Here is a 12,168-nt window from a genome sequence, read left to right on the forward strand (position 1 = left end):
TGACGAAGTCTGCGTTGCCTTCTGTCAGACGTCCGTTCCTTTCAGTTTGACTCTCTGCATCAGCAAAGCCACCTTGAATTTTTTTGTTGGTGAACTTTATGGTGATATGTTCTTAATCCTGCTGGACATTAGAAAGCATGAGTCAGTATTGTTGACATCCATACCAACCACCTTCGAATGCAGAAAGTTGGCCTCCTGTTGCATTGTTGAAGCAGCAGCATCTTGTCCTCCTCTAATATTGACTGTTCTGCCAATCTGATGGCCAGTCATAATCATATTGTTCATGCGGACAGAACTCTTACACTTCCTGGATCTGACACGTCATTTGTCATATAATGTGATTTTTCTTTTCGTAATTTTTTTTTCTTTAAAACATTCGCTTTGTCTTTGGTCCAATACATTTTCCTTCCAGTCCATCCTTTTGATTACTTATTTTGCAGTCATACGCATCAAAAAATGCACAGAGTCTCAGTCCCTGTCTTTGGTGGGGCACTAAATTCTAACAAATGATACAGTCAACAGACTAGTTTAGGTACTTAAATAACTGAGACTGTATGTTGAAACCAAGTCAACTGATTCATGGGGCGTACAAACATCTAGGTACGACTGTACCTGATGGTATTTTGTTGGATTTCAAATCCTTTCTGCCCTTTTTTTCCCATGTTTTGCTCTAAATAATGTATCATGCAATGGTCCTTTCTTACATAATGCATGTTTACAAAGCGGTGAGAGTACTTTCACTTAGGATGAGTTCATTCTCACCGCTGAAAGGTGATGAAGTGGTCGTCTTTACCGGTAATGCCTCCCTCTGCGTGTTCTGGTGAAAACAATCGGGCGGTATTTTCCACTGTCATTATAATGAAATTCAGAGAAACAGACAACACATAGTGATGCCATCAACATGAAACTTCATCTTGGCAGTTTTTTTACCAATGCTTGCTTTAATGTACCTGTAAACTCAATACGATAATATGTATGCGATATTTTCACTTGTGTTTCCTGTTGCAGCAAGTGAAAGACAACACGAGGAGGGTTACATGAGATGTTGACGGCGTCACCATGACTACTACCGTGGAGCTGACCATGAACACGGACTATTAGGACAACAAAAAGGTAACATCATGTCTGTTAATTAGGCAAAATAAGTACATGTGTTGCTGAATGTTGTTCTAGAAAGAGAGTTCAAGTTGAAGTGTGCACCCTTCAGTTGCCCTTTTCTCTCAGCTGTATGTTTAGAGGGAGTCTGTTTTTAAACACTGAGAACAAATGCAATATACTTTGGTGCTCCATGCCCTGTCCCTTGGTGACTATTGAATTACACCCCTTATCCGTGTTCGCAGAAAGGGAAAAAACGAATGTCAATCTAGGATTTTTTTTTTTACATAACTTGTGTGGAGCAAACACAGATCTTGCAGTGTCACTCAGGGTTTAGGTCTTGATTGGGTTGAGCCACAGGATGACAGAGAGGATGGTTCATAGGAAGACTGTTGAACGTTAGTTTCAAATAACATAGGATTTAAAGAAAAACTGACTTTTTAATGTCAAGTGTTACAGAGAACCATCGTGTTCTTTCAGCAAGCCATTCAAATTGTGATGTAAGAGTCTAGCTAGCTATGCTGCAGAGATGCAGTGCTGTTGGATGCAATAGTTGTAGCACATCTGTAGGTTGTATTCAGTCATGTGACTTTTGAAAATCAAACAATGCACTGGAATCTGTTCATATAATTTATCAAAAAAATAAAGATTTGTTGAGTGATATCAAGGATTATCTGTCAGTCACGTTCCCAGACAAGTTGAACTATCTGTTGCTCCGGACGTCATTCTCCACGGCGAAAAAAATGAAAACTTGAAAAAGCATGGAGGTCTATAACTTTGTGCTTGACTGGGTCGGGGAAATTGGTATTAAGAGTCTCCCGGGTAAATATGCATCGTTTTTTCTCGGGTTATGTTCATACTTGCCAACCCTCCCGAATTTTCCGGGAGACTCACGGATTCCAGTGCCTCTCGACTCACGAATTTCAGTGCCTCTCCCGAAAATCTCCCGGGACAACCATTCTCCCAAATGTCTCCCGATTTCCAGCCGGACTTAAGGCACGCTCCCTCCAAGTCCGTGCGGACCTGAGTGAGGACAGCCTGTCGTCACGTCCGCTTGGGCAACCAAAAAGTAACCACAGAACACTATACCGTATAGTGTTCTGTGGTTACTTTTTGGTTGGCCAACGGTTTACGTTGTATTGCGCACCCTGACGGCAAGTGTAGGAGTCGGTTCTGAAGTATGAAGTAAAGAGACGTAACTTCGTCACCTCGCCTGGTTATTGACTCCAACCCAGAATATTACACTGCCCATACCTATGCTCCTTCAAAGGCTGTGCTACTGGCTGCAAAGCTTTGCACTTTCAAATACAACAATGAGTAGAAAGGAGTGATATGTGTGTATATGTGTAAATAAATGAACACTGAAATTCAAGTATTTATTTTACTTATATGTATATATATATATATATATATATATATATATATATATATATATATATATATATATATATATATATATATATATATATAATAAAATACATATATAATATATATATATATATATATATATATATATACATAGCTAGAATTCACTGAAAGTCAAGTATTTATTTTATTTATATATATATATATATATATATATATATATATATACAGTTAGGTCCATAAATATTTGGACATTGACACAATTTTCAGTATTCCAGCTCTGTACAACACCACAATGGATTTGAAATGAAACAATCAAGATCTGCTTTAAGTGCAGACTTTGAGCTTTAATTTGAGGGTATTTACATCCAAATCAGGTGAACGGTGTAGGAATCACAACACATGTTATACGTGCCTTCCACTTTTTAAGGGACCAAAAGTAATTGGACAAACTAATATAATCATAAATAAAATTGTCACTTTTTAATACTTTGTTGCAAATCCTTTGCAGTCAATGACAGCCTGAAGTGTGGAACCCATAGACATCACCAGACGCTGGGTTTGGTCCCTGGTGATGCTTTGCCGGGCCTCCGCTGCAGCTGTCTTCACTTCCTGCTTGTTCTTTGGGCATTCTCCCTTCAGTTTTGACTTCAGCAAGTGAAATTCATGCTCAATGGGATTCAGGTCAGGTGATTGACTTAGCCATTGCAGAACATTCCACTTCTTTGCCTTAAAAATCTATTTGGTTGCTTTGGCAGTATGCTTCGGGTCGTTGTCCATCTGCACTGTGAAGCACCTTCCAATGAGTTTTGTAGCATTTGGCTGAATATGAGCAGATAATATTGCCCCAAACACTTCAGAATTTATTCTGCTGCTTTTGTCAGCTGTCAAATCATCAATAAATACAAGAGATCCAGTTCCACTGGCAGCCATGCATGCCACTACCACCACCATGCTTCACTGATGAGGTGGTATGGTTTGGATCTTGAGCAGTTCCTTCCTTTCTCCATACTCTTCTCTTTCCATCATTCTGGTACAAGTTGATATTTGTCTCATCTGTCCATAAGATGTTGTTCCAGAACTGCACAGGCTCTTTTACATGTTTCTTGGCAAACTCTAATCTGGCTTTCCTGTTTTTGAGGCTCACCAGTGGTTTACACCTTGTGAAGAAACCTCTGTATTTCCTCTGGTGAAGTCTTCTCTTCATTGTTGACTTGGACACAGATACATCTACCTCCTGGGGAGTTTTCTTCATCTAGCCAACTGTTGTGAAGGGCTTTTTCTTGACAAGGGAAAGGATTTGTCTGTCATCCACCACACTTGTTTTCCGTGGTCTTCCGGGTCTTTTGGTGTTGCTGAGCTCAGCAGTGTGTTCTCTCTTTTTAAGAATGTACCAAATAGTTGATTTGGCCACACCTAATGTTTTTGCTATCTATCTGATGGCTTTGTTTTAATTTTTCAGCCTAATGATGGCTTGCTTCACTGATAGTGACAGCTCTTTGGACTTCATATTGAGAGATGACCTCCCCAGATTCCAAATGAATATACCACACTTGAAATGCCATCTAGGCCTTTTATCTGCTCTTTGTAAATGAAATAAATGGAAAAAAAACAAGGGAATAACCCAAACGTGGCCATGGAACAGCTGAGTAGCCAATTGTCCAATTACTTTTGGTCCCTTAAAAAGTGGAAGGCACATATAAAATGTGTTGTAATTCCTACACCGTTCACCTGATTTGGATGTAAATACCCTCAAATTAAAGCTCAAAGTCTGCAGTTTAAGCAGATCTTGATTGTTTCATTTCAAATCCATTGTGGTGTTGTACAGAGCTGGAATACTGAAAATTGTGTCAATGTCCAAATATTTATGGACCTAACTGTATATATATATATATATATATATATATATATATATATATATATATATATATATATATATATATATATACATATATATATATATATATGTATATGTGGGGAAAAAATCACAAGACTATTTCATCTCTACAGGCCTGTTTCATGAGGGGGGGTACCCTCAATCATCAGGATATTTTAATGGGAGCATTCACATACCATGGTTTATATAGGGCACAGAGTGGGTGGGTACAGGCGTAGGGGCATGGTGATTGGCTCATGTGTTACCTAGGAGGTGTTTCCGTCTGTGGCGGCATGCTGTTACAATTTCGCTGCGCTTGTTGAGGGATGACAGGTCTGGACGGTAAATAATAAACAGTTTCTCTTTCAAGCATAGGTTGCATCTTTTATTACCACTATTGTAAGGTGTGCTGGATGCAAGAATTTGCCATGTTATTGAATATTCAACATTATTGTCTTTGAGGTCCCAAATGTGTTTGCTGAGTTCTGTGGTATTCCGCAAGTTTTGGTTCCTGAAAGAAGCCTTGTGATTGTTCCATCTGGTTTTGAATTCTCCCTCGGTTAATCCTACATATGTGTCGGATGTGTTAATGTCCTTGCGTATTACCTTAGATTGGTAGACAACTGATGTTTGTAAGCAGCCCCCGTTGAGAGGGCAATCAGGTTTCTTTCGACAGTTACAGCCTTTGTTGGTTTTGGAGTCGCTCTGTCCGGGGGCCGACGGCTCATTTGCAATTGTTTTGTTGTGGTTTGAGATGATTTGTCGTATATTGTTCATACAGCTGTAGCTCAATTTAATGTTGTTCTTGTTAAATCATTTCCTTAGGGTGTTGTCTTTGGGAAAGTGTTTGTCAATCAGATTGAGGAATTTGTGTCCAATGTTAGTTGAGACGTTTTTGCTGTATGGGGGGTTGTACCAGATGATGTCGTTTCGTTTTCTGTTCTTTTTTGGCTGGTTTCCTGGCGTGGGTTCATAGGTGAGGGTGAAATTGTATCCGCTTTCATCAAGGGCTTTTTGGTACGGGGGGGTTGCTTGGTCAAATTCAGCTTTGCTAGATGACAGCATCGATAGCCTTTTATTAATTCCGGTAGGTATTCTTTTCGTGGTGGTGGGTGGGTGGTTGCTGTCATGGTGCACGTATTGGAGTGTTGTGTTGGGTTTCGTGAATGGTTGGTAGCTGTTATTTCTCAGGTTGAAAGTGACGTCAAGGAAGTTGACGCAAGACCTACTGACTCAAGCACTAGACTTCGCCTCAGACTATGACTCAATCACAGGCAACGAAAGAAACATCATCATCCACGCAAAAAACTCCATTCTCATCCACAACAGTACACCATGGCAAAAAAAGGACAATGCAACATTTGACGTCACTATGGGAAGTTTTGACGGAGCAGAAACGTGTGAACTCGTTGGGAGTTTCCTCCTCTCCCAGCTCGCTAGCCTCAATCTGAACCTTGGTATTTACCGTGATGACGGACTGGCAGTGTGTCGCGCCTCGCCAAGGAGCAGCGAGAATACCAAGAAGCGCACATGCCAAATTTTCAAAGAGAACGGGCTACGGATCACGATTGAAGCCAACAAGCAAACCGTCAACTTCCTTGACGTCACTTTCAACCTGAGAAATAACAGCTACCAACCATTCACGAAACCCAACACAACACTCCAATACGTGCACCATGACAGCAACCACCCACCCACCACCACGAAAAGAATACCTACCGGAATTAATAAAAGGCTATCGATGCTGTCATCTAGCAAAGCTGAATTTGACCAAGCAACCCCCCCGTACCAAAAAGCCCTTGATGAAAGCGGATACAATTTCACCCTCACCTATGAACCCACGCCAGGAAACCAGCCAAAAAAGAACAGAAAACGAAACGACATCATCTGGTACAACCCCCCATACAGCAAAAACGTCTCAACTAACATTGGACACAAATTCCTCAATCTGATTGACAAACACTTTCCCAAAGACAACACCCTAAGGAAAGGATTCAACAAGAACAACATTAAATTGAGCTACAGCTGTATGAACAATATACGACAAATCATCTCAAACCACAACAAAACAATTGCAAATGAGCCGTCGGCCCCCGGACAGAGCGACTCCAAAACCAACAAAGGCTGTAACTGTCGAAAGAAACCTGATTGCCCTCTCAACGGGGGCTGCTTACAAACATCAGTTGTCTACCAATCTAAGGTAATACGCAAGGACATTAACACATCCGACACATATGTAGGATTAACCGAGGGAGAATTCAAAACCAGATGGAACAATCACAAGGCTTCTTTCAGGAACCAAAACTTGCGGAATACCACAGAACTCAGCAAACACATTTGGGACCTCAAAGACAATAATGTTGAATATTCAATAACATGGCAAATTCTTGCATCCAGCACACCTTACAATAGTGGTAATAAAAGATGCAACCTATGCTTGAAAGAGAAACTGTTTATTATTTACCGTCCAGACCTGTCATCCCTCAACAAGCGCAGCGAAATTGTAACAGCATGCCGCCACAGACGGAAACACCTCCTAGGTAACACATGAGCCAATCACCATGCCCCTACGCCTGTACCCACCCACTCTGTGCCCTATATAAACCATGGTATGTGAATGCTCCCATTGAAATCTCCTGATGATTGAGGGTACCCCCCCTCATGAAACAGGCCTGTAGAGATGAAATAGTCTTGTGATTTTTTTCCCACACATACATATATTGCGCTCTACTACGGTATCGAGCACTATTTTTTGGATAACCTTATTAAGACATATATATATATATATATATATATATATATATATATATATATATATATATATATATATATATATATATATATATATATATATATAAGAATTACTTGAATTTCAGTGAATTCTAGCTATAAATATATTCCTCCCCCCTTAACCCCGCACCGGCCCCGCCCACCCCGACCCCGCCCACCTCAATACCCCACACACCAAATCTCCCGAATGAAGGTCTCAAGGTTGGCAAGTATGGTTATGTTTGATTTAGCTTTGTATCGACAGCTGTGTTTGTTACCTTGTTGTTGCACGCGCAGTTTATGAGTAGATTTATGAGTAGTATGTTTTTTCCCCGTCTTTATCAAAATATAACTATGGAACTTAATGTTGTGTATGTGCTGAAAACTTTATTTATGATTGCTGCTTTTGGTAAAAGTTTAAACGGGAACTGCACTTTTTTCGTTCACAATCCTTATGAAAAACAGGAAGACAAAACTGCATTTTTTCTGTGTTTTAACATGTAAAAATTGTCTCGTTCTAGATAGCTAGCAATGTAGCTAATGGGAGCTAATGGGAGCGATCAAAACGATCAATTACGTTTTGTAACGTGTAATAACCAAGCTGTAGCGACATTGTTTTTGTAAGAGCAAACATTGAGGTACTATTTTTCTATCGTAGTAACACATCGGCATGCTTTGGTATTAGCCGTAAAAGCAAACTGCGGCGAGAGATAACCTAGCATCTACGTCAGCACGAAACGCGTTTACGTTTGTAATGCACAACACAATGCGATAAGACACCGATCTGTACTGACTGAAAAACATGAACAATCATATTAGAGTACCGTATTTTTCGGACTATAAGTCGCAGTTTTTTTCATAGTTTGGCCGGGCTCCAGTGCGACTTATATATGTTTTTTTCCTTCTTTATTATGCATTTTCAGCAGGTGCGACTTATACTCCGGTGCGACTTATACTACGAAAAATACGGTATCTGTAAAGTATTACCCCACATTTCATGTTTTGTTTGTACAGTTTGTACACAGCTAGCCAGACAAAATATGTACTGTAGTTGTAATGACACGCATGACGTTCTGCATGTATCATGATCGATATTAAAATGTGACTCACTCAATGGACAGTTGTCCCATTGGTCCAGCTGGCCGGGCACGTTTTTTCTGTTTTATTTTGGGTAAGCACTCCATGTATGTCGAAATAGCTTTGCTCCAAATACCACATTTGCAGCTTTGTGTCTCACTCTCCAAGCTACCGTCTGCTCCAAGGTTTCATCGTCTTTTTAGTGCTCGCTTCTATAAACAGCAGTTCATCCTTTGTATATTCAGGTTAAAAAAGATAAGGTTGTTAATCCTCATTTGTCCAAAAATAGTCGTCTTCATTGTCTGTTACCAAGTCTGCAATGATTAGAACACACACAAGCGTTTTGTTTCCGGAAGTAGGAACACACATTTGGTTTCCATAGCTCTGCTATAGAAACGGAAGTCAGCCCCTGACATGATTAAAACGACCAAAATACGGTAAATATTGAACATACTACATATTGTTATGAACGTGTCTGTTACTACTCTATATATAGACTTACAATGTGTATATAAAACGTTGGAGGGTTTTGAAGTAGTTTTAGAGGGCTTTGAAGGCTACAACGGTGACTGCCATTAGCTGCATTTTAGAAGTTTTTTTTTAATCATCTTTAAAATCCTAATATAAAAAAAAGACATGAGTGTTCTTGTCTTTCATTATGATTGTAAAAGATAGGCAAAATTCCCCCAAAAATGTTCAGATTACTAATTCAGTGTTAATATTTGAGTGGGCCCCGGGCCCCTGTGTGGTCAAAATGGTTAAGAACCCCTGCACGAGAGGATCCAAGTGGACCAAAATAAATAATTCTTCCAATACTGTCATTTATAAGTAAAATGTTCCTAATTGAGAAGTGCCTCAAACTGTTGATTCAGGAGTTTAAAAACGAATGGACCCTTGTACTTCAAATAGCCTTGTTAGAATGTTTCATGTGATAAGGTGATAAGATCAATAGACAAATATGTTAACATCCCTGCCCCTTTCTTTGTTTGAATATGTTTTTGTAATATTGTTTTTCTGTGGGTCCTGATAAGGAGCATGGATATCCTGTGGTCTTTGCCTAGTTAACGCGTAGCGACCGCACACCGGCTCGGCTTTCACCGACTTATTACGCCACGTGTAATTTGAAACAATTACAAAAACACTGGCCCACTTGTTACAACACTCATTTCGGCCTTCGCATATACAAAGCGCAAGATTCAATAGCTTTACATGTTTTTCAATCACACCCAGCGGAGCAGCAGTGTGCAGTAAGAAAAAAAAAAGAAAAAGTGTAGCATTTCATCCGAGCTCGCATGGTATGGGATAATCTGTCCCATTTTGCCTGGGGTTTGTTTTACTAATTCAGCATAAACTTGTGCTGGCCATGTGAATTACCATTGGAAAAAAAATGTCATATGTAACAACCTTGCAAACATTTTTTGTCTATTATCATAAAAGGTGTCCGGATATATTAAAAAGGCAATCATATATGCGCCTTAATTTATTTTTTATTTGATTTATTCAAATAAGAATAGCATTTTTTTATTTGTATTGTGTACTTTGCTGTAGCTGTGCTGGACACCTTTTGGGAGTGTGAGTACAGTTTCCTAGCTGAACACAAGGTTGTACCTCCATTATGTTGTGTGTGTGTGTGTGTCTGTGTGAAGGTGCTGGTCCATTGTGACCATTGACATTTAGCATTCCTCCGTGTTGCCTCTTGCTCCTCAATAGGGGATTGAAGGGTGCAGAGGCCAGCGCCTGGTTCTCAAGGGGAAAAACAAAAAGGCTCTTTAAAATCTCAAGGAGTTCCCATGATCCCAGGAAAAGACCTTGATCCGGCTCCATTCCACAGATTAGGGCACATAAAAAGTACATATTTGTTTTATCTTTTGGCCTGGATTTGACAGAATGAATTGCAAGCGTGTGTGATTGGCACTGGGATATTTACATGGCGGTAATGAGAATTTGTACAACTTATATTACTTTTTTTTAGAGTGGGTAGTCAGGTTGTTCCGATACCAATATTTTGGTATTGGTAACAAAGTGTATTTTGATACTTTTTGAAATAGAGGGGACCACAAAAAAATCATAATTGGCTTTATTTCAACAGAAAATCTGATACCTTAAACATACATTTTTATAGTGTAATCAAATAAAAATGTTTGCATTAAATATGATAGTAAACATACTAAACAACTAGTCTTTAGGTAGGAAGCATGCAAACAAAGGCTCCTTATTTGGCTGCTGACACATGCATGTAAAATTTTGTAAAAATTATGAGGTACAAGCGGTAGAAAATTGATGGATTATTAATCTAGTTGTTCATTTACTGTTAATATCTGCTTACTTTCTGTTTTAACATGTTCTATCTACACTTATGTTAAAATGTAATAAGCATTTAGTATTCGATTGTTTGGATACTTTACATACATTTTGGGTGATACTATACATTTGTGTATTGATCCAATATCAAGTGGTACCAGGTTCATACAGTGGTCAAAATTAAAGTTTTCCTATGTGTAGAGCAGGGGTGTCAAACTAATTTTAGCTCAGGGGCCGCATGGAGGAAAATCTGTGCACACTATTAAAATCATGGCATTAAAAATAAAACATGGAGACAACTTAATTTTTTTTTTTTTGTCTTATTTTGGCCAAAAATAGAACAAACACATCCTGAAAATATTACAAAAAAAAATATTGAAAAAAATACCGGCAGCGGTAAAGTTTAGATCCATGAAGTAAAGAAGAAAGTGAATGAATGTTTATAACGGAATACATTTACTTATACCTACCATTTTTTTTTTTTTTTAAATATTTTTTTAAAATGAATTAAGTAACGTTTATGACAACCTTTTTCCAAAACACAATATAGAATGTGAGATATAACATATAACATAATGCGTACATTTATCATTTGTTTTCAAAACGGTTACAAAAAAGTGGGACCCCAAAAATGTACTGTAGGACCCCATTTTTATGACTTGATGGAATCCTTGGGACGCCATTTTGAAAATCCCTAGCGCCAACACAGATGGAGTATTGGCGCTTGCAAAACAGCAGCAGGCGGCTGTGGCCTGCGGGCCGGTTCTATACTAATCAAATATCATCCCAGGGGCCATAGATAATTAATTCGCAGGCCAGATATGACTTTGACGTATATGGTGTAGAGATATATTTCTTAAGTTTATAAACAATTAAAAAAAGAATAGTGATAATAAAAAATATCGATGTAATCATTTTAGTATTGACGATCTACGGCTCTTTTATTTGGTATCGTTACAGTTGATGTCTGTATAGATCCACACAATTCTTTACATTCAGGAGAGCTAGTTTGCTGTTAGCAGTTTGTAATTGTATCCTCTTATGGTTTTTAGCGAAGCATTTTTAGCTATTCCTCATCCTGCAGGTATGATACTTGTGGGAAACAGTTTATTTGTTGACATGGAGGCGAGGATTAGTGATTTAGAAATAGCTAAAACTCTTTGGACGGATGTTAGCTGCTAGCCAGCTATGTTTTAAAACACTTCAGTGTTTATAGCTCCACTTTTATCATTAGTTTTGAAGGCAAAATACATCTATTCTTCCTCCTCTGTCCCCACGCTCTTTCTGCTTGTAAGTGCTGTGTGTGTTGACTAGGGTTGTCCCGATACCAAAAATTTGGTACGGTATTTCGATACTTTTCGATACTTTACTAAATAAAAGGGACATTAAACATATGTTTCTTACTGCAATCAAAGAAGAATTTTGGCATTAAATAAAATAGTGAATATAATAGACAACTTCTCTTTTTGTAGTAAGTAAGGCTCTGAGTTTGGCTGCTGATGTATGCAGTAACATATTGTTTCAATTCTCATTTTATTATTTTGTCAAAATTATGAGGGACAAGTGATAGAAAATGGATTCTTAATCTATTTGTTTATTTACTGTTAATATCTGCTTACTTTCTGTTTTAACATGTTCTATCTACACTTCTGTTAAAATGTAATAATCACTTCTTCTTCTGTTGT

The 12,168-nt window shown here is 38.5% G+C and overlaps 1 long non-coding RNA gene across 1 annotated transcript in view; it reads left to right on the forward strand.

Annotated features, from left to right (window-relative positions):
- Positions 1-1,032: 1,032 nt before the first annotated feature.
- Positions 1,033-12,168, forward strand: part of LOC133609237 (uncharacterized) — a 43,203-nt gene continuing 32,067 nt past the window's right edge. The window contains exon 1 of the long non-coding RNA XR_009815683.1: positions 1,033-1,113. This is a non-coding gene — a long non-coding RNA (uncharacterized lncRNA). The remainder of the gene's footprint in view (positions 1,114-12,168) is intronic.

The sequence above is a fragment of the Nerophis lumbriciformis genome, linkage group LG07 (assembly GCF_033978685.3).
Source record: "Nerophis lumbriciformis linkage group LG07, RoL_Nlum_v2.1, whole genome shotgun sequence".
NCBI lineage: Eukaryota > Metazoa > Chordata > Actinopteri > Syngnathiformes > Syngnathidae > Nerophis > Nerophis lumbriciformis.